The sequence below is a fragment of the Typopeltis vanoorti genome, chromosome 9, assembly GCF_054136105.1.
Source record: "Typopeltis vanoorti isolate ZY-2024b chromosome 9, IOZ_Tvanoo_1.0, whole genome shotgun sequence".
In the NCBI taxonomy this organism is placed as follows: domain Eukaryota; kingdom Metazoa; phylum Arthropoda; class Arachnida; order Uropygi; family Thelyphonidae; genus Typopeltis; species Typopeltis vanoorti.
This window is the reverse complement of record NC_143557.1, coordinates 122,728,015-122,752,388: the sequence shown is the minus strand read 5'-3', so window position 1 is coordinate 122,752,388 and position 24,374 is coordinate 122,728,015. Positions and strand designations below refer to the sequence as shown.

Here is a 24,374-nt window from a genome sequence, read left to right as displayed (position 1 = left end):
TAAAACTGATTTTGAGCATTGATTTATTACTATGGATGAGACTAAGATTCACTATTACACACCAGAATCCAAACAACAGTCAAAACAGTGGACAGAAGCCAGTTGTTCAGTGCCAAAGAAGACAAAGTCTGTTCCATCAGCAGGAAAGGTTATGACATCGGTGTTTTGGGAAGCTAAAGGCATTTTGTTTATTAATTATCTTGAAAAGGGTAAAACAATAACCGGGGAATATTATTCCGATCTTTTAACCAGACTAGACGAAAAAATTCACGAGAAAAGATCCGGTTTGCAGAAAAAAAAAATCATCTTTCATCAGGCCAATGCACCTGCCCACAAAGGTGTTTTGGCAGTTGAAAAATTAAGGGATCTGCAATATGAATTGTTGGAACATCCACCCCTATTCCACAGATTTGGCTCCCTCTGACTTCTATTTCTTCCCAAAACCAAAACTCTTCCATGCTGGTCAGCGTTTTTCTTCGAATCAAGAGGTGATTGCAGCTGTAGAAGGATATTTTGCAGGTCTTACTGAGAACCACTACAGGGATGGGATAATAGTGCTGTAGCATCGCTAGAATAAATGTATTAGTCTTAAGGGAGATTATGTTTAAAAATAAAAATAATTTTGAAATTATAAATTCGTTTTTTCATTGTTTGGCTGAGAACTTTTCAGACCAGACCACCCTCGTAAGTAAGAATTCCTAAGTAAGAATTTTTATGCTCTATGGATAAAATGCTGTAACCAAGAGCCATACATTTTAGTAATCGTCGTGTGGTCCTTCAGTCCATGGACTGGTTGGTTGTAGCACACCATTCCCACCATTTGTTCCTCTCTTTGGCGATTCTCTTCATTTATTCATATCTTCTTGTTCCCGAATCTTCACATAGTTGTTTGATCAAGTTCATTCTTGGTCTTCCCTTCTATTACTGTTTTTTGCTATGCAATGCCATGTAAATTTCTATGCTTTAGTAGGTGTCCTATCCATTTGAGCCACCTACTAAGGCATAGCAATATGGTCTCCAATATACTTCTTTCTTCGCATCTTCCTTGAGAACTTTGTCGTTGCTTTTCTTTTCTTTCCAACTCACTTTCATTAACAGCCTCCAGCACCATATCTCAAAGGACTCTAGGTATTTCTGATCTTGTTCAAGTAGTGTCCAGGTTTCTGACATATATAATGCAACCGGCCAGACAAAGGTCTTTAGTAGTCTTTTTCTGAGTTTGATGTCCATTTGCTTTGATGTGAGTATGTGATGTGTAATGTGCATTTTCTGTGATCAATTGTCCTAAGTATTGGAAGGAAGTAATCTGTTTAATGGGCTTATCCTCTATTCTAATGTTCAGTATGGGGTTTCTTTCCTATTATCATTGCCTTTGTTTTCATGAAGTTTATTTTCATACCATATACAGATGTCTTGTTATTTATTCTTTTCAGCATTTTCTCCAGTCCATTACGGTAACCTGCTATTATTGCTTGCCGTCTGCAAATTTAATAACATTTACTTTTTTGCCATTTATTAAAATTCTGTACTCTTTGTTTAAAACTTCCCTCATCATTTTGTCTGCAACAATGTTAAAAAGTATTGCAGAGAATAAGCATCCTTGTCTTACACTTCTCTCAATTGTAGCTGGCTCTAACCAACCCTCTTCAGAGACACTACAATTGAGAGAAGTTTAAGAGAAGGATGCCCTCTCGTCCTTTCCCCACCCTTCCTTAAATTGAAAAATTCCACCAACTGAAATCATGTATAACCCTTTCAAAAGTTTGTAAGTCTCAAACATATCACCCCCTCTTTCTCCAGTTTGCTAGTGTCTGCAGTCTATACAAATTCTCAATCTGTCTTCATAATCAGTATTGCACAATCCTAATATCATTTTTAACACTCTTCTTTGTACTCTCTCCAATATATCAGAATCACAACAGAAACCAAGAGACTAGACTTGCGCACAATAGTCCAAGTGAGATCTTATCAAGGCCTTGTAAAGAGGCAAAATAACATCCTTATCTTTACATGCGAACATTCGTTTCAGCATTGCAATTATTTTCCGAGTTGTATTTGCAATCTTTGGCAAATGGCCCCTGAACTTTAACTTCCTATCTATTAACACCCCAAGATCCCTCGCCTCATCAGTTTCTTCTAGCCTAATCCCAACAATATAATACAATACTGGATATCTAATAATGCCGAAGTGAATGACTTTACATTTACTGACACCCATTTAACCAAGCCCACATTTCCAGCCTATTCAAATAATTCTGCAAGTAGTGCATATCAGCAGCATTCCTGATTACGCTACCTATCTTTGCATCATCAGCAAATAGTTGTATGTCACTTGGCAAATCCTTCCCAATATCATTAATATACAGATTGAATAACAGTGGACCAAGCACTGATCCCTGTGGTACACCAGTTGTTACCTTAAACCTTACAGACTCAGATCACCATATACCACTTTTTTGATATCTGTCAGTCAGTTGTATTCGTTTCAGCATTGCAATTATTTTCCGAGTTGTATTTGCAATCTTTAGCAAATGGCCCCTGAACTTTAACTTCCTATCTATTAACACCCCAAGATCCCTCGCCTCATCAGTTTACCCCTGGTCTAGTTCAATGGCAACATTGTTATCAATGGCGTTGACAGGGTGTAGCATAGAGGCAGCCTGCCTCACGGCACAGCTTAATACGGGTGCTCTTTCAGCCATATTGGGATAGGTTGCCATCGGCATAGCAAGTGTGGAAAGAAGTTTTTCCAAGCTTAAATTGATTAAAATTATTTGCGAACAGATGACCCAAGATAGATTGATTGGTCTAGCAACTATATTGATAGAGGCGAACATAGCTTATAATTTAAATTTAGAAGAGCTTATAAACTGTTTTATTGTGCGATATCCCAGTAGAGCAAACATTTAATTACTATAATTATGTAATCGTTTTGCATTAATGTTTCTCTTGTAATAAAAACAAAATAGCAATTGGAGATTTTCTTATATTTTTGTCTTATAATCCATCAGGGGCGATATTTAATTGTTACCTCAGGGTGCTATCTAATCTGGCAATGGCCCTGATTGTTATAGAATGTGAGCAAGATGCTAAAACATGACCTTCCCTTAGTAAACCCATGTTGTCCATTGCAAAGTAGAGATTCACTGTCAACCCATTTCTGAATACAGGCCCTAACCAATTTTTCCAAAATCTTCACCACCACTCCTGAGATACTAATTGGTCAATAGTTGGATAAATTGGTCTTTGCACCACCCTTGTGCAATCGAATTACAATACATTCCTTCCATTCCTGTGGAATCCTTTCTTGTTCTGAGACTCATATTAAACATCCTCGTCAAAGGAATGGCCAGTTCAGTTGAACGCTCTTTTAGCATACATGCTGATGTTCCATCAGTCCCTATTGCTGAATTCCTATTCAATTTGTGCACCTGCATTTCTTCATCTAGTGAAGAGGCAACAGTGAGCTCAATGTTGCATTCACAAGGTTGATAGCTTTTAACAAAATGGGCACTCATTAACTGAAAAACCTCTTCTGCATCTGTAACCCTCACGCCATGTGGATTTAGAAGAGTTTCATATTCATTCTTTCTTTTTTCTTTTACTTGCAGCATATCAATAGAATTCTTGTGGGTTGTTAGCACGCAGAGCCAGTTTCTTTTCATACTCAGACTTTGCTTTCCACACAACAGTTGTGACTATTCTAGCCTGCTGCTTATAACGTTCATAATGGACATCGTTCTTATGCAAACAGTATTCCTTCCACATTGTCCTTTTCTTACAAATATCTTGCTTAATAAGATTACACATCCATTTGACTCCTACTCTATTTATTCTTCAAACTCTCAGGACACATTCTGATATCGCATCATTTAAGTATTGTTTAAATGCTTCCCATGCACTCTCGATATTCTTTCCATCCAGCAACTGATCCCATTCCACTGAACTCAGTATATTCCTCAGGTGGTCAAAATTTCCTGCTTTATAGTTCAGCATGTAACCTTTTCTGAATGGCACATTCATAAACTTGGTCACTTCCCAAGTGAGAACCATATGATCACTGTCACCGACCGGAGGCAGAATAGTTCTTTAACTGAAACGCCCTCTGACACTATAACAAATCTAAAATTCTTTGCCCTCAAGCTCCTTCTGTCACATGCTGCTTGAGGAAGTTGTCCCGCAACAGCTCAATAAATGCATTTTCATTCTTCTCGTGATATACTCTAATTCTAATCATCTGATATCATGAGATTCAACTACTACCCAATCAATATTTGGATAATTAAAGTGTCCCATTATGATTACTCTTTTTATGCTCATCTTTCCTATTTGATAATGCATTTCTTCATCACTAACAACCGATCCACTAGGTCTGTAACAATACCTCACTATGTAATTGATCTTGTTAGATTCCACCTCACACCAGATGGCTTCAAACTCATTGCCACACAAAATACTGTTAGCAGTAGTACTACAATCATAGGTCTCAACTCTAACTGGATTCAAGTCATCTGATATCATTAGCAGCACACACCCCCCCTCCCCTCCTATCCTCTCTATCCTTCCTAAAAATACTGTACTCTTGACACTCGATACCAGTTAGTACGTCTGATTCTGATAGTCAGGTCTCACTAATACCTACAATCTGAGGTCGCAACATATTGACTAAAGCAACAAACCCTATTCCTTTGTTTATGATACTCCTAGCATTTGTGTACATAATAATCTACTTTTTGTTCTTTTGTATTGTCTTGTCTGCAGTCTGCCTGAAATAGCTGGAAATTTTCCTACTTCAGATTTATTTAAAACTAAACAAAGATCCATAAATTGTATGTTAATCTCAAACTCAGTATTTTTCAACAAATGTATAGTGTCATATCTATATGCTGTACCAATATAATAATTTTTTTTTGTGGACAACATGCAGATCTCTATTCTCAAATTAGTTCGATTGGTATTCCCCATCTATGCCTGGTTGCCTTAGTCATTGCAATGGTTGTGAGTGCATTGTCAAATTCATTACGAGTAATTTGCATTGTATTATTTATGAGTTTGTCTTTCCATTCTGGCAATTGCAGGAGTGGTTCTTTTTTTTTTTTTATACAGTTCTTGTACATATTCTTACATTTCAGTATATAGGAAAAAAAGTAAAATTTAATTAGTATTAGATATTAAAAATAACATTCAAAGTTTGATGCAAACAAAAAAAAATTATTATATTGGTACAGCATATAGATACGACACTATACGTTTGTTTAAAAATACTGAGTTTGAGATTAACATACAATTTATGGATCTTTGTTTAGTTTTAAATAAATCTGAAGTAGGAAAATTTCTTTCCTTTTAGGTTGACAGGTCTGATTGTTAGTAGTACATCTAACAGATGGTGCTAGTATACATGTCACTTCATATATATTCATTTCACTTTTTATCGACAAAAATAATTTAATTGAATTGACTTTGCCATCAAAATGAATATCTCTCTTGCTAGGCGAAATTTTATTTATTATTTTTTTTTAAGGTCTGTTTTGAAATCTACTTTTAATTCTCTAAGATCATAATTTTCTATTTCTTTTCTGGTATTATTTTCTGTTTCAAACTTCTACTGAACTAATGTTCTTTGAGAATTACTTCAGCAGAACTTGCAAAGAAATGAAGTGCATAGTCTTAACATAATTGTTGATAGATCAATGATAATTTTCCAAATTTCCTCATAACTGCAGCATCATTACTAGTAGTCATAATTAGATATATTTCAAAAACAAATCTTGAAGGTCACAAATCTTGCTATAATTAAAGAATAGGCCTTTGCTGCAAAACAAGTATCATGAATTCTTTTTAATCTATTATCATTACTAGTAATTATAACTACAGGCTTCTTTTAGAGAAACTTTCTGTAAAACAATTGCCCTTTACAACAGTGATAAAAATTTCATATACTGTTGCAAGTTTAGCTACTAAATCATCTACTTCTAGTATGTGTATATGCACCATCTAGCAAAAGGAAGAAACACTGGTCTTTTTTTATTTTTAGATGAGACTGCATTGCCTTCATCATCTTTCTTTCTTCTCATGCCATTAATAAGTCAAGTTGAAAAGTCCACTTTTAGATGACAGTACTTTGCACTGAAATGTTTTAGAACACATGTGATAACAAGCTGTCTGATTCCCCCATTTTTTTTAATAAATAAATACAACATTCCTCATACACTCAATATTTATTATTATGGTTAACCACAATAAAATCAGTAAAATTAGTATTTATTTAAAAGAAATATTATTAATAATTAAATAATTATAGTTATTTTAGTAATCTCCATTACACACTGCATATGCATGGCATAGATGGAGGGAGTGGGATTATGATGAATACCTCAATTATGCTATTTTAAGAAATAGCATAATTGAGGTATGTGTGAGAATAAAGGAATTTCAGACTGAAAAAGATTAAACAAAATCTTGAATATTTCAGGAAATACTTTTAAGCTTATAGTACATTAGTAGTGGGAGTAGGTCGAGAATTTTTCTTTATATATATTTTTATTCATCATTTATTGCCTCTGTAGCGCAATTGGAAGAACGACAGTACATTGCGCCCTTCAATTGGAATAGGCCTAAGTTCGATTCTCGTCGCGACGGGAGGAATCTTTATCTGGTCGATTTCAATCGAAGGTGAGTTAGCCGATCTCATACGGTGGTAGCAGGGTTTTTTCTCCCGGAAACTCGGGTTTTTCGTCCCGCATACATACAAATCGGCCCTTCAGAACACACGCAATTTACAGACAAAAATTACTAGTTGTGGTGGTGTTGGAGTTGGGCGGTAGATGGCGTTGATGGAGATGATTCGTAGTAGAGGTTAGGTGTAGAGACAGTTGTAGATGTCCTCCCACGATGAGTCTTCGGACTCCTTGGAGGTATCAGGAATAATAATAATAATAATAATTATCGATTTCGTGATATACGCACACCCTCAAGTGGTGTTTTCAGGCTAGTATGAGAGCATTATATGATTAAGTTTACATTATTAATAATCTCCCATCGACAATTTTCCTCCAAATGAGTCTATTACTTGTCAGCACTCCAATATTCCTGTATCTAACATTTTGTTATTCTAAGGCACTTCTAACTGAATCAATCTAGCCAAACCTATACTATGGTCAACCTATACTATGGTCTTCATCTTGCCACCTGGGCATCTGCTTTACTAACTTTTTTCTCCCATTTTGTAAAAGTGACCATACCATCTTAGATTAGCCCTGCTCACACATTCTTAAATGAAAATAATGTCAAAGTTCCTTCCTAATGTATTCAATTTTTAATATGATTCTATCGTTCATGCCATTTTGTTCAGACATCTAATGCAAAACATTAGGTGTCTGAACAAACACCTAACGCAAAATCTATGATCAAAGGCTTCATTTCTAACCAAACTCTCAGATCCATAACTTAAAATGAGTTTAAACACTGTCTTGTATACTGCTAGTTTAGTGTTTTGGCTAATTTCTCTCTTATTCCATATTCAAATAGTTCTACACCATACCAGCTTTGCTTATTCTGTTGTCTATTTCTAGATTTAACTTGCCATTTTCATTAAAAATTGCACTTTAATAGCTGAAATATTTTACTCGTTCTGATGTGTTCAAAGTTTCTTATCACCTTTCTAATGCTGATTTTCATGCCAAATTTTTTACAGCTGTTATTCAATTTATTTTGAGAATACTGGAGACTTACACTGGATGTGTTTAGAAGTACTACAACAACATCTGCATAAAGCAAAGGGCTAAGTTTGGTATCTCCAATTCTAATATCATGTTTAATGCCACTTTCTTTCATAATGTATTCATATAGATGATGAATAAGAATGGAGATAATGTGAATCCTTGTCTTACACCTGATTTTACATTAAACCATGTTTGATGTAATCAATTCTAACTGCTGACTTACCACATAAATATAGACAATGTATTGTCTTGCATAATGTTCCATTTACCCCACATAACTATAGTATTTTGAAAAGCTTTTCCCTGGGCATCTTATCACATACCTTTTTCAGATCTACAAAGCTTAAGTAGTGATTTCTCAACTATTTGTCATAAAGTTAAAATCTGATCCCGGCAACCTCTATTTTGCCCGATTCCAGCTTGTTCTTCTCTAAGTTTCTTGTACATAATTTTTCTCTGCTTTTTTTCAAGTATGCTTGCACAAATCTTAATTGGAACACTTAGTAGAGAAATTGATCTGTAATTCTCACATTCAGCTTTATTTCCCTTTTTATAGATGGGAACTATTAGTGCTCTATTCCAATCATCTGGAATTCGACCTTTGGACCAGGCCCACTGAATTATGCAGTGTAGCCACTGCAAAAGTTTTATACCTCCATATTTGAGCATTTCTGGTCAAATATCATCTACTCCAGGTGTCTTTCCACATTTCAAGTTTTTGACAGCTTTTTCTACCTCGAGTATTGATACATACTCCTGTTTGCATTTCACTTGAAATTTTTCTACTATGGTTCTGTCACCACTTGTTTCATTTAATAGTCTTTCGAAATAATTAATTCCAGACATCTAGGATTTATCTTCAATTTTCATATCACCTTTATCACCTTTAACAATACTCTTCCTCCATTTCTATTTTCAATAACCTCCAGAACATTTTGCCACCTTCCTGATATTTACCTTCTATATTCTTTCTTTTAGGCTTGCACGGCGATCCGAATGCATTTTTGGAAATTATGGAGACAACTACCGTGTTTGAATAAAAACTTTAGTTTACTATTACTAAAATTTTACAATTCGACGTTTCGACCTTTATGTTAAGGTCATCTTCTGGAGCGTACAAATATACACAGGAAACAAGCTATACCACAATCATACTGGTTCGTTAAAGACACTGACTAACCGCTACCACAATTGTTGGCCTGACCTCTGGTGGGAAAAAAAAAGAAAAAAAAAAAAGAAAAAAAAAAAAAAAAAAATTATACATCAGCGCTAAAGTCCTATTATTTGTGTTGTCTACTATATACATATATTAACATTATATTAACATCATTCCAGCCAGTTGGAGTGGAATGGTTTCTAATAATAGCAGATTGGCTAGAGTCCTGACTTGTGTTGAATCTTTCAAATTAGGTTGGCTGAATGTGTGCCATCCAGATCCTTGGAATTTTCATACCATCTTTGTTGTTGATATTTGGGTGGTTTATCAGGATTTCGCAGGATTCTTTAAATTTTCTTTCATACCATGTTTTTGTATGGTGTAAGGAGCAGGTGCTTTTCCAGTTGATTTGGTGTAAGGTGTTGAGTGCGTGGTCTGAGAGGCCTGCTTCACCATAATGGTTATATTTAATGTGTCTAATGTGTTCTTTTTTGCGTATAGGGATTGTCCGTCCTGTTTCACCAATGTACGGTAAGTTACAGGTGCAGCGGATGCAATAGACTCCAGGATGTGCTAATGGGAGGAGAGGGTCCTTAGAGGAGCTGAATATAGTTTTAAGTTTAGTGGGTGGTTTAAAGGTGGCATTAAGGTTATAATGTTGTAGGATTCTGTTGATTTTTTCTGATAACCCTTTAATGTATGGGATGGCTATGGTTTTACTGTAGTCTAGATTCGTTTTTGTTGTGGTTTTATAGAGTATTTTATTGACAGTATTTTTGTTATAGCCATTGTTTATGAATGTGTCACTAATGATTTTTAGTTCTTGTTTCAGGGCCTGCTGGTTAGAGCAAATAGTTGTGGCTCTGTTTTTAAGGGTGTTTATGACTCCATATTTTTGTGCTGGGTGGTGATATGAATTCGCATGTATGTATTGGCCCGTGTGTGTAGGTTTTCGGTAGACCGTGAAGGATAGATTGCCTGAAGGAAGACGTGTAACTAGTGTGTCTAGGAACGGGAGCGAATTTTGGTTTTCGATTTCGATGGTAAATTGTATGCGTTCGTGTTGTTTGTTTAGGTGGCTGAGGAATGTGTTTAGCGTTTGTCGACTGTGCGGCCAGATCGCGAACACGTCGTCAACGTATCTGAGCCAGATTGTCGGTCGAAGCGTGGCGGAATCAAGAGCCCTTTGCTCAAAGGTTTCCATGTAGAAGTTCGCGATTGGGGGGGATAATGGTGAGCCCATGGCCGTACCTTCCTTTTGTAGGTAGAATTTGTTTTGCCACACGAAGTAACCGGACTTTAGTACGTGGGCAAAGAGGGCCGTAATGTCGGGTGGAAATTTGTTTTGTAGTAAGAGAATTGTGTCATTGATGGGGACATTAGTGAAAAGGGCAGAAACGTCAAAACTGACTAATAAGTCGTCTTTGTTGAGTGTTATGTTTTTGATTATGTTTATAAAGTGTTGTGTGTTTTTTACGTAGGAGGGGGAATGACCTACCAACTCCTTGAGTGTTGCCGCTAATTTCTTGGCTAGGTGGTAATTGGGACTGTCTATTCCTTCCACTATTGGTCGAAGGGGCACATTTTGTTTGTGTATTTTCAGAACCCCATATATTCTGGGGGGGCGGGCGTAGTGGGGTTTGAGTTTTTTAACTGTGTCTGGTGGCCAAGAAGTGACGGACTTTAATAGTTTTTCTGTTTTGTTCTTTATCCTCTTTGTTGGGTTATAATTCACCATTTTATATGTGTTGTTATCGGCTACTAGTTGGTTCATTTGCAGTATGTATGTTGACCTGTCAAGGACAACAGTGGCACTGCCTTTATCAGCTTTCGTTATTATTATGTTTTGTTTGGCTTTTAACGATTTGATTGCTGCTAATTCTGTTTTAGTCAGGTTATTCTGTATAGTTTTCTTGGTATTTAGGACATTACTGGTTTCTAGTCGTATTTTGTCTGCTATGTTGTTAGGTAGGGATCTGATGCCTCTTTCAATGTGGTAGATAAAATCTAATTTGTTTACCTTTTTAGGCGCTATTGCGTAGTTCAGTCCTTTATTCAGCAGCGTGAGTTCGCCGTTGTTCAGGGTGTGGCTTGATAAGTTGATCACATGGTTCTTGCTTGTCGGTGGTTGGTCGCTCCTAGTCTCCCTTGTTTGTTGTTCATTGTTGTTTCTCGGGGAGGAAGTCCTCTGATTGGCCGCCATATTTTGCCGTTGTTTCAACCAGTGGAATTTTTTCTCGAGTTTTTCTTTGTTCTTTTCCAGGGTATGCTTGGCCGAATTGTCAGTAATTCTTTCAAGTGTTTGTAGAATGTCTTGGTTGACATAGTTGGATAGTTCTAATTGTAATTCAGAAACTAGATTTTGTGTTGTAGCTAGGTTTCGGCGGGCTGTTTGGATCTGTTCCCTAAGCATTGCTTTTTCTGTGCGGTCATAGATACGAAGTGCCTTAGCGGACGTAAATTTCTTTTTTAGCCTGATGCAGATCGGAATGAGGTTATTGTCTCTGCATCTCTTTAAAAAGGCCAGCCGATTGATCAGAAGAGAAATACGAATCTTTAGCTTACCATAGCGATTGCAGCGCTTGTGGGTATCATTTCCATGGATGATCTGAATCCTTTCTTTTAGGCTTGCACGGTGATCCGAATGCATTTTTGGAAATTATGGAGACAACTACCGTGTTTGAATAAAAATTTACGGACATTACGGCCCTCTTTGCCCACGTACTAAAGTCCGGTTACTTCGTGTGGCAAAACAAATTCTACCTACAAAAGGAAGGTACGGCCATGGGCTCACCATTATCCCCCCCAATCGCGAACTTCTACATGGAAACCTTTGAGCAAAGGGCTCTTGATTCCGCCACGCTTCGACCGACAATCTGGCTCAGATACGTTGACGACGTGTTCGCGATCTGGCCGCACGGTCGACAAACGCTAAACACATTCCTCAGCCACCTAAACAAACAACACGAACGCATACAATTTACCATCGAAATCGAAAACCAAAATTCGCTCCCGTTCCTAGACACACTAGTTACACGTCTTCCTTCAGGCAATCTATCCTTCACGGTCTACCGAAAACCTACACACACGGGCCAATACATACATGCGAATTCATATCACCACCCAGCACAAAAATATGGAGTCATAAACACCCTTAAAAACAGAGCCACAACTATTTGCTCTAACCAGCAGGCCCTGAAACAAGAACTAAAAATCATTAGTGACACATTCATAAACAATGGCTAAAACAAAAATACTGTCAATAAAATACTCTATAAAACCACAACAAAAACGAATCTAGACTACAGTAAAACCATAGCCATCCCATACATTAAAGGGTTATCAGAAAAAATCAACAGAATCCTACAACATTATAACCTTAATGCCACCTTTAAACCACCCACTAAACTTAAAACTATATTCAGCTCCTCTAAGGACCCTCTCCTCCCATTAGCACATCCTGGAGTCTATTGCATCCGCTGCACCTGTAACTTACCGTACATTGGTGAAACAGGACGGACAATCCCTATACGCAAAAAAGAACACATTAGACACATTAAATATAACCATTATGGTGAAGCAGGCCTCTCAGACCACGCACTCAACACCTTACACCAAATCAACTGGAAAAGCACCTGCTCCTTACACCGTACAAAAACATGGTACGAAAGAAAATTTAAAGAATCCTGCGAAATCCTGATAAACCACCCAAATATCAACAACAAAGATGGTATGAAAATTCCAAGGATCTGGATGGCACACATTCAGCCAACCTAATTTGAAAGATTCAACACAAGTCAGGACTCTAGCCAATCTGCTATTATTAGAAACCATTCCACTCCAACTGGCTGGAATGATGTTAATATAATGTTAATATATGTATATAGTAGACAACACAAATAATAGGACTTTAGCGCTGATGTATAATTTTTTTTTTTCTTTTTTTTTCTTTTCCCACCAGAGGTCAGGCCAACAATTGTGGTAGCGGTTAGTCAGTGTCTTTAACGAACCAGTATGATTGTGGTATAGCTTGTTTCCTGTGTATATTTGTACGCTCCAGAAGATGACCTTAACATAAAGGTCGAAACGTCGAATTGTAAAATTTTAGTAATAGTAAACTAAAGTTTTTATTCAAACACGGTAGTTGTCTCCATAATTTCCAAAAATGCATTTGGATCACCGTGCAAGCCTAAAAGAAAGGATTCAGATCATCCATGGAAATGATACCCACAAGCGCTGCAATCGCTATGGTAAGCTAAAGATTCGTATTTCTCTTCTGATCAATCGGCTGGCCTTTTTAAAGAGATGCAGAGACAATAACCTCATTCCGATCTGCATCAGGCTAAAAAAGAAATTTACGTCCGCTAAGGCACTTCGTATCTATGACAGCACAGAAAAAGCAATGCTTAGGGAACAGATCCAAACAGCCCGCCGAAACCTAGCTACAACACAAAATCTAGTTTCTGAATTACAATTAGAACTATCCAACTATGTCAACCAAGACATTCTACAAACACTTGAAAGAATTACTGACAATTCGGCCAAGCATACCCTGGAAAAGAACAAAGAAAAACTCGAGAAAAAATTCCACTGGTTGAAACAACGGCAAAATATGGCGGCCAATCAGAGGACTTCCTCCCCGAGAAACAACAATGAACAACAAACAAGGGAGACAAGGAGCGACCAACCACCGACAAGCAAGAACCATGTGATCAACTTATCAAGCCACACCCTGAACAACGGCAAACTCACGCTGCTGAATAAAGGACTGAACTACGCAATAGCGCCTAAAAAGGTAAACAAATTAGATTTTATCTACCACATTGAAAGAGGCATCAGATCCCTACCTAACAACATAGCAGACAAAATACGACTAGAAACCAGTAATGTCCTAAATACCAAGAAAACTATACAGAATAACCTGACTAAAACAGAATTAGCAGCAATCAAATCGTTAAAAGCCAAACAAAACATAATAATAACGAAAGCTGATAAAGGCAGTGCCACTGTTGTCCTTGACAGGTCAACATACATACTGCAAATGAACCAACTAGTAGCCGATAACAACACATATAAAATGGTGAATTATAACCCAACAAAGAGGATAAAGGACAAAACAGAAAAACTATTAAAGTCCGTCACTTCTTGGCCACCAGACACAGTTAAAAAACTCAAACCCCACTACGCCCGCCCCCCCAGAATATATGGGGTTCCGAAAATACACAAACAAAATGTCCCCCTTCGACCAATAGTGGAAGGAATAGACAGTCCCAATTACCACCTAGCCAAGAAATTAGCGGCAACACTCAAGGAGTTGGTAGGTCATTCCCCCTCCTACGTAAAAAACACACAACACTTTATAAACATAATCAAAAACATAACACTCAACAAAGACGACTTATTAGTCAGTTTTGACGTTTCTGCCCTTTTCACTAATGTCCCCATCAATGACACAATTCTCCTACTACAAAACAAATTTCCGCCCGACATTACGGCCCTCTTTGCCCACGTACTAAAGTCCGGTTACTTCGTGTGGCAAAACAAATTCTACCTACAAAAGGAAGGTACGGCCATGGGCTCACCATTATCCCCCCCAATCGCGAACTTCTACATGGAAACCTTTGAGCAAAGGGCTCTTGATTCCGCCACGCTTCGACCGACAATCTGGCTCAGATACGTTGACGACGTGTTCGCGATCTGGCCGCACGGTCGACAAACGCTAAACACATTCCTCAGCCACCTAAACAAACAACACGAACGCATACAATTTACCATCGAAATCGAAAACCAAAATTCGCTCCCGTTCCTAGACACACTAGTTACACGTCTTCCTTCGGGCAATCTATCCTTCACGGTCTACCGAAAACCTACACACACGGGCCAATACATACATGCGAATTCATATCACCACCCAGCACAAAAATATGGAGTCATAAACACCCTTAAAAACAGAGCCACAACTATTTGCTCTAACCAGCAGGCCCTGAAACAAGAACTAAAAATCATTAGTGACACATTCATAAACAATGGCTATAACAAAAATACTGTCAATAAAATACTCTATAAAACCACAACAAAAACGAATCTAGACTACAGTAAAACCATAGCCATCCCATACATTAAAGGGTTATCAGAAAAAATCAACAGAATCCTACAACATTATAACCTTAATGCCACCTTTAAACCACCCACTAAACTTAAAACTATATTCAGCTCCTCTAAGGACCCTCTCCTCCCATTAGCACATCCTGGAGTCTATTGCATCCGCTGCACCTGTAACTTACCGTACATTGGTGAAACAGGACGGACAATCCCTATACGCAAAAAAGAACACATTAGACACATTAAATATAACCTATGGTGAAGCAGGCCTCTCAGACCACGCACTCAACACCTTACACCAAATCAACTGGAAAAGCACCTGCTCCTTACACCGTACAAAAACATGGTACGAAAGAAAATTTAAAGAATCCTGCGAAATCCTGATAAACCACCCAAATATCAACAACAAAGATGGTATGAAAATTCCAAGGATCTGGATGGCACACATTCAGCCAACCTAATTTGAAAGATTCAACACAAGTCAGGACTCTAGCCAATCTGCTATTATTAGAAACCATTCCACTCCAACTGGCTGGAATGATGTTAATATAATGTTAATATATGTATATAGTAGACAACACAAATAATAGGACTTTAGCGCTGATGTATAATTTTTTTTTTTTTTTTTTTTTTTTTTTTTTTTTTCCCACCAGAGGTCAGGCCAACAATTGTGGTAGCGGTTAGTCAGTATCTTTAATGAACCAGTATGATTGTGGTATAGCTTGTTTCCTGTGTATATTTGTACGCTCCAGAAGATGACCTTAACATAAAGGTCGAAACGTCGAATTGTAAAATTTTAGTAATAGTAAACTAAAGTTTTTATTCAAACACGGTAGTTGTCTCCATAATTTCCAAAAATGCTTACCTTCTATATTCTTCCCAAGACTTTTGCTTAGCTACTTTCAACATAGGTTAGCTCTCTTACATTGTTCTCTGTATTATTTTAGGACATCTACCAACTTATTTGCTTGGAACTTTCGGTATGCTTTTTTTTTTTCTTTTCTATGTTTAGCAACTTAGCTACTTTCATACATAGGTTAGCTCTCTTACATTGTTCTCTGTATTCTTTTTAGGACATCTACCAACTTATTTGCTTGGAACTTTTATGCTTTTTTTTTCTTTTCCATGACTGCTTCTTTAACTTCTTTTGTCCACCATGGCATTCTTATTTTTCTATCCTTGCAGATAACTTCACCAAATATCCCCCTAATTGAATCAATCAATGTTTTCTTCAAAGTCTGTCATTGAGACTCAAGGTTTGATTCTCGTTTTTGAATTGTTTCTTTCTTCAACAATCTTTGTATAGTTGAGCCTACAGTATACCTGTAAAAGCTGCTCAACTTTAATTCTTTTCAAAACTTTTTTACATATTGTTCTTTACAATGTGATATTCAGTTTTATCCTACCTAAAACTAGTGATGTCACTTCCAATTTCCAATCCTCTGAATACTCTTTTATTCTGAACCAGCATGAAGCTATCACTATTAACAATAACATAGTTAATGAGGCTTTTATTTCTTGTGTCTTCTCTCCACGTGAACTTGTGCAAGTTTATGTTGGAACATGTTACTAATGGCTAATGCATTAGCCAGAGCATGCATGTTGTGAGCAGAAATTCAGCAAATACTAACCATTAATATTAGTCTTGCCATTTTCTTCAAATTCTCCCCAAAAAATTTCTATGTGCCTAGCAGGATTCACTTTCTACTTTGCTGTATAAATCCCCATTAAGTACCACTTTTCAATTTTCTCTGTCAGCTGCCTATTCTAGTGACTTAAAAAATTTCTCTACTTCTTCCTTGGAAGAACCTTCTGTGGGATCATAAGCACAAGTAATTTTCATTGTCCATTTCTCCATTTTGAAGTTTGCCCACATAACTCTACTTGAAACTGCCTTAATCAATAAATTTATCTTCATGTTTGGTGTTGAATGCTATCGCTACTCCTTCCTTTCCTTCATTATTATTGCCCAAATAGTGCCTTCGTGGCTTAGTTGGTATAGACAAAGCTCTTTGTTCATAAACACCTGAGATCGATTCCTGTCCATGATGTGAGGAACCTTTATCTGGTCTCTTTTGACTAAAGGTGAGTTAGCTGGTCTCATACAGAGTAGGAGGTTTTTTTGACCTGGAAACTCAGGTTTTTCGTCCCTCAGAACAGGCAAACCAGCCCATGAATAGGCACATGGATCTACAGTCATAAAATGCATACTTAATTAGGAAGGCTCAACCTGTCCTAAGGGATGGGGGAAGAAAGGGAGAACTCCATACAAAATAAATAAATTGCCCAAATATAACATCCTATACCTATTATTTAATAAGATCTCACCCTGTTTTTGTCTTCTTTGTTTCAATGATGCCAGTTACATCCACATGGTACTTTTCCAGTTCTGCAATCTCAATTTCCTTTCCATTAATACTCCTTATAGTGATAGTTGCTATTTCAGTTCTTCTGATGTTGGGTTTGTTGTTGTTCTTCTAGATGTATCTTCGGTCTGTTCCAATAACTGACTTTTCACTGCTTGCCCTAGTTTCCTCATGAAAATAGCAGAGGCCTTGTTCAGCCCCAGCCAACATGAAATCTCATCATATTGCACCATCATATTATTTGTGGTTTAACCAAAAGAGAGTACAATTTGGTTGGCTAAGCCCCAAACTGCCAGCTTATCCTTGTTTGTTCAGTACTCAGTGGATACCTATTCTTATTTTTATTTATTCATTTTTTTACATAGTCCAGAAGTATGTGGGGGGAGATGGTGTGTGTGTGTGTGTGTGTGTGTGTGCACGTGGTGTTAAAATTCCTTGTATGAATCCCTGATCTTCACAGTCTACAGAAAAATCCCCATACACACAGGTAGTACATACATCCACCAACAGTCACATCACCCTCCCACAAACACACCCACAACAATTTGGGACTATAAAAATCTTAGTCCACAGGGCAAAATTAATTTGCTCAGATAACAGTGCACTCAACTCAGAGCTCACCCACATATAAAACACATTTTTGGCCAATGGCTAAACTCCCTCAAAATACAGAGATCCACCTCCCAAACATAGATTACAGCAAATCTATCACCATCCCCTATATTTGTGACGTCTCAGAAAAGGTAGCCAAGATATTAAAAAAGAACAATCTTGTGACCACTTATAAACTGCACAAAAAGCTAGTAGCCCTTACAAAAAGTTAACAGCCCTTATTCACTTCCCCAAAAACCAGCTACAACCTCTGGATTTACCTAGGGTTTACCAGATACCCTGCAGCTGGAACCTTTCTTATTATTAACAAACAGGCAAGACAGCCAACATCTGTATAACAGTGCACCAAGATTACATCTGATTTCACCGCTGTGGTTGTTTAGGATTAGTAGACCATGTCCTAGATACCCAGCACAGAATCAGTTGGTAAAAAGCCACCTTACTTCACTGAAGTAAATTCAAGTTCGAGAGACTTTTCCTGACATCAGCTGTAGCTTTTACCAACTACCCCCAACCTAAACAAATATGGTTGTATCAAACCCCTTATCCACAGATAGTCAGCCCAATGACCAAGAACTCCCAAATGAACTAATAGGTGGCATAATTGTAGGACTCTAGGTTTCCTGTATCTCTCCAGTTTCTTCATCTTTGTTACTGAAGTGTACCTGTGTGCATGTGTCTAATACAAATGTATTTTTTCCTAATGATGCCGATTTGATTTTGCCGAAATATAGAATAATAAGTAAATAAGTTTATTTATTAACCAATACATTAATTTCCTTAAAAAATATACAGTGCATAATTTTGTCCTATTATATAGGGTTTTTATAATCCCACATCATTGGGAGGGGGGGGAGTGACTGCTGGCAAATGTATCTACCAGCATGCATGGGTTTTCTGTAAACAGAAAATGCCAGGGATCTATCGGGCTGGCACATAATCAGAGTGTTTAGGAATAAGAGACTGTTGTTGTTATTGTTTTTCTTTTCTAAGATAAACTGAATCTTGGGATACTGACTGTTTAAGATGTATTAAGAAAATGTTGAATGTATTCAGGCCATATGACCAAATGGAGAACACATAATCTACATAACATAGCCAGACAGTGGGTTTAAGTCTTGTATGTGGGAAATGAATTTCATCGCCCAGCCTGAGACGACTGCTCCGCTTATTGGAGGACTGAACCAGCTTGAAAAAGTACAGAAAAATAAAAATAGAACTGATAAAAATAGAAAAAAAATCTTTAGCTTACCCACAACACAAAATGTACTACAGGTATCCCATGCTTAAAGCAGGATTTTGATTAACACAGCAAAATTAATTGTGACAATCCCATTATACACGTGGCAAGAGTTTTAGTTAATGCGCCTTTAAATTTACAATGCAAAAACATGCAAGCCTCGAGGAGTGTTTCCTGCCCAAGAGAAAGAAAGTCGTGAGCATGATGACATCATTCCTCCCACGTAGCTGCACTCCCAGAGCCTGAGAATCAGCTAGTTACTTCACTGCCAGCATTAAGAGTGGGTGTTTTACAAGTTCCAATTGTTCTGCTGTATTTACTAATTACGTTCTTCTTAAATTTTACAGCCCATTAATCATGTTGAAGAATGAGAGCAATCCCACAAACAGATCATAAGTAAAAAAAAGGAGGAATGCAATTACCTTAGATACAAAACTTGATATAATTAAAAGATTTAAATGTGATGAAAGTAAAAGTAAGATTGCAAGTGAATTAGGTTTTAACGAGTCTACAATACAGACTATTTTATCCAAAGCCAATGAGTATTGCAAGCAAGGTAAAGTTGCATCTACATCTGCAAGTATGCAATGCACAAGTAACTGAAGTGTTATAATGGTTGAAATGAAAGATATGTTGATTATTTGGCAGCCTGCAATCAATAGAATTCCAATTAGCGACTGATATATGCAGCAACATCAAGGGATTAATTAATCACATTAATCAAGGGATATCTGTATAGGCTTGCAAATCATCTTTCGGATGCGGGAATGATATTTTTTGAATATTATTTGAAAATATCTGAATATTAGTATTTTATTATATGAATTTTGAAAAATTAAATTCATCTCTATTTGCTATTTACACTGACAGAAATTAAATCATATTCATGTTGTAAATAGATTGTAAAGACATGGATAAAAGAAATAAAATCTTTTTGTTGGCTAAATTTTACTTTAGCTATAGTAAAATGGAGGGGGGGGATAAACAGGAAAAGTTGAGAAAGCAGCCTGCAACAGCATGAACACTTTTGACAACCATATTTTACTAAGGTAAAAGATCATTTTGTGTTTGAAAAAACTTATTTTATCATCAAATTCCTGCCATGTACCCTCAAAGGGGGGGGGTGTATACAGGATATGATAGTACTACATGAAAAATTTACATCTTTACTAACTTTCTATCTACAATTTTCCACCAAATCAGTCTGTTACTTGTCAAGACTGATTTGGTGAATGTGTGCAATCCACCTATATCTTGGTCGTCCTCTGGGTCTTTTTCCTCTAACCTGGCAGAGAACACTTGTTTTGCTAATCTTTGCTCTCTCCCATTCTGTTTAAGTGACCATACCACCTGAGATTAGCTCTGCTAACACATTCCTGGATGCTGACAATGTCAAATTCTTTCCTAATATCCTCATTTTTAATATGATATCGCCATTGATGCCATCTGCTCATGCCCCTAATCTTTCCCAGAATTCTCATATCTGCAGTCTCTGGTCAAGTGTTTTACTTCTGACCCAGCTCTCAGATCCATAAGTTAAAACTGGTTTAAATACTGTTTTGTACAGATAATTTAGCATTCCAACTAATTTCTCTTTTATTCCATATGAATTTATTCAATTGACTTCCTACCATACCAGCTTTGTTGATTCTGTTGTCTATTTCCATATTTAATTTACCATCTTCACTAAAAATTGTGCCTAAGTAGCTGATATGTTTTACTTGTTTCACAGGTTCTCCATTCACAACTCAGTTGACATTTTCAATGATTCTGCCTATTTTCGTTGTCTTTGTATTGCTGACCTTCATACCATATCTATTACAAAAGTTATTCAATTTAGTCAGGGAGTCTTGCAGACTTGTAGCGGATTTATTCAGAAGTATAACATCATCTGTATAAAGCAAAGAGCTAACATTAACATCTCCAATTCAAGAACAAGTATGATAGTTTGTGCATGTAGTATGTGGCCTTCCTCAATGAGTTTCTGATTCACTGGAGATTTCTTTTAATAATAATAATAATAAAATAAATTAAAATTGGAGATGTTAACTTATTTTATTATTATTATTATTATTAAAAGAAACCTCCAGTGAATCAGAGACTCATTGACGGAGGCCACATACTACATGCACAATCTATCATACTTGTTCTTGAATTCATTCACACTGCTTGCACATGCACACACACAACATTCATTGGCAATCCATTCCAATCATGCAACCACTCTATGAGAGAATAATATAGATATCCCTTCTTAGTGGCATTCATTCTTGCCTTCAAGGATGCCTTCTTGTCCTTTCCCAACCCTCCATACATGGAAAATTCCATCAACTGAAATCCTGTATAACCCTTTCAGAAGTTTGTAAGTCTCAATCATATCACCCCTCTTTCTCCTGTTTGATAGTGTCTGCAGTCTATAAATTCTCAATCTGTCTTCCTAACTAGTATTCCACAATCCTGATATAATTTTAAACACTCTCCTTTGCACTCTCTCCGCTGTATCAGAATCACAATGGAAACCAGGAGACCAGACTTGCACACAATAGTCTAAGTGAGGTCTTATCAAGGCCTTGTAAAGAGGCAAAATGAAGTTGAAGTGCAGGGGCTACATGTCAAAGTTCATTTCAGCATTGCAATTATCTTTTGAATTGCATTTATAATCTTTGCTACACAGCCCTTACACTACAACTTCATGTCTACTAATACTCCCAAATTCTTAGCCTGATCAGTTTCTTCTAGTATAATCCCACCAATATAATATGACATTGGATATCTAATCAAGCCAAAATGCATAACTTTACATTTACTGGCATCCATTTTCCCATGCCTATAATTCCAGCCTATTCAAATCATTCTGCAAGTACTGTAACATCCTGCATTCCTGATTATTCTAAATTCTTTGCATTATCAGTGTTATTGCCAATGTTATTAATGTACAGATTAAATAACAATGAACCAAGGACTGATTCTTGTGGTACACAACTGGTTACCTTAAATCTTGAAGACTCACATCCCCCGTATAACTTTTTTAATATCAGTCAGCCAGCCATCCTCTTATCCACACTAATATTTAATAATCCAAACCCATATTCTCCAATTTATGCAACAGTCTCTTAATGCTGTATTCTGTCAAAAGCCTTAGTAAAATCCAAAAGTATCATGGCGCATCCATTCCCCTTATCTAGTTCAATGGTAACATTATTATAGAATGTGTGCAAATTGTTAAAATGATCTTCCCTTACTAAACTCATGATGTTCATTAAAAGGAGAAATTCTGTATCAACCCATTTCTGAATGTAAGCCCTAACTTTTTCAAAAATCTTCATCACCACTCATAGATACTGATCATGACAAGAGTTGGATTCATTGGTATTTGCACCACCTTTGTGCAATGGGATTACCATATGCTCTTTCCACTCCTGTGGAATCTTCTCTATTCTGAGACTTAAATTATATAGCATGGTTAAAGGAATAGTCAGTTCAGTTGAACACTCTTTTAGCACCCATGCTGATTTCCCATTAGTCCCTATTACTGAATTCTCATTTCAATTTGTGCAACAGCTCTAATACCTCCTCCCCATACACCTGAGTTTCTTAATCCAGTGAAGAGGTAACAGTGAGCTCAATGTTGCATAAACCAGGATGATAGCTTTTTTTTTTTAGAAAAATGGGCACTCATTAGTTGAACAACCTCTACTGCATGTGTCATTCTCACACCATCTGCATTCAGTAGAGTTATTCTTTCATATTCATTCTTTCTTTTACTTGCAGCATATCAATAGAATTCTTTGGGGTTATCTTTAGCTTGCAGAGCCAGTTTCTTTTCATACTCAGACTTACCTTTCCATACAACACTTGTGACTCTTCTGGCCTGCTGCTTATAATTTTCATAACGGACATCATCCTTATACACATGGCATTCCTTATATCATTCTTTTCTTATGAATCTCTTGCTTGATAAGATTACACATCCATTTGATATCAACCCTATCCTATCCTATTTATTCTTCAAACATTAAGGACACATTCTGATGTTGCACTGTCAATATTCTTCCCATTCTGCAATTGATATCGTATCATTGAGCTGAACTCAGTTGGTCATAATTTCCTGCTGTGTAGTTCAGCATGTAACCTTTCCTGAATGGAACATTCATAAACTTAGCCACTTCCCAAGTGAGAACACATGATCACTGTCACCAACCAGAGGAATAATAGTTACATCTTTAACTGAAACATCCTCTGACACTATAATCAAATTTATCACTCTTTGAGTTCCTTCTGTCACATGCTGTTTGAGGAAGTTGTCATACAACAGCTCAATAAATTCAGTTTCATTCTTCTCATGAGATTATACTGCTACCCACTTAATATTTGAATAATTAAAGTTTCCCATTGTGATTTTTCTTTTCATTCTCATCATCTCTATTTGGTGATGTATTTCTTCATCACTAGCAACTGATCCACCAGGTCTGTAACAACATCCTACTATGTAATTGATCTTGTTAGATTCCACCTAAAACCAGATGGCTTCAACTTCACTGTCACATGAAATACTGTTACTAATATTACAATCACAGGTCTCAACTCTAACTGTATTCAATTTATCTGATATCATTAGCAGTACGCCCTCCTCTCCTATCCTGTCTATCCTTTCTAAAAATCCTACATGTTTTACACTTGATACCAGTTAGTATGTCTGATTCTGATATCCAGGTCTCAGTAATGCCTACAATTTGACTAAGGTAACTAACTACCCTTTTGTTTCTGATATTCCTAGCATTCATGTACAGACATAATAAGCTACTTGCATGTTCTTTTGCATACTCTTGTCTGCAGTCTGCATGACATAACTTGCAGATTTCTGTTCTAGTGCCTTATATAAGCAGAAATCTTTGTATATGTTTGATGGGTTCAAACCAGACAAACACAAAGTCAAAATTGTTCTCTCCTAGTAATCATTTCCATGATAATACCCAATCCCTTCATTAACAGAGTTACATAACATTGTCACTCTTACAGCATTCCTCCCATTATAATTTACTTCATGGATAAAGAATTAATTTTTGAAACTTCATAACGTTCAAATAAACTTAAAATTAACGAAATACTGTATTAATGTATAGCTTTAGGAAACAGCATTAACTTATTCCTGCTGTCCATCATTAGGTTTCTGTCTA

General features: G+C 36.7%; 1 protein-coding gene across 5 annotated transcripts in view; it reads right to left on the bottom strand.

The window, feature by feature from the left end:
- LOC150103490 (pyruvate dehydrogenase phosphatase regulatory subunit, mitochondrial-like) overlaps nt 1-24,374 on the bottom strand; it is a 184,204-nt gene that overhangs the window by 98,904 nt on the left and 60,926 nt on the right. The gene's annotated exons all lie outside the window — the stretch shown is intronic.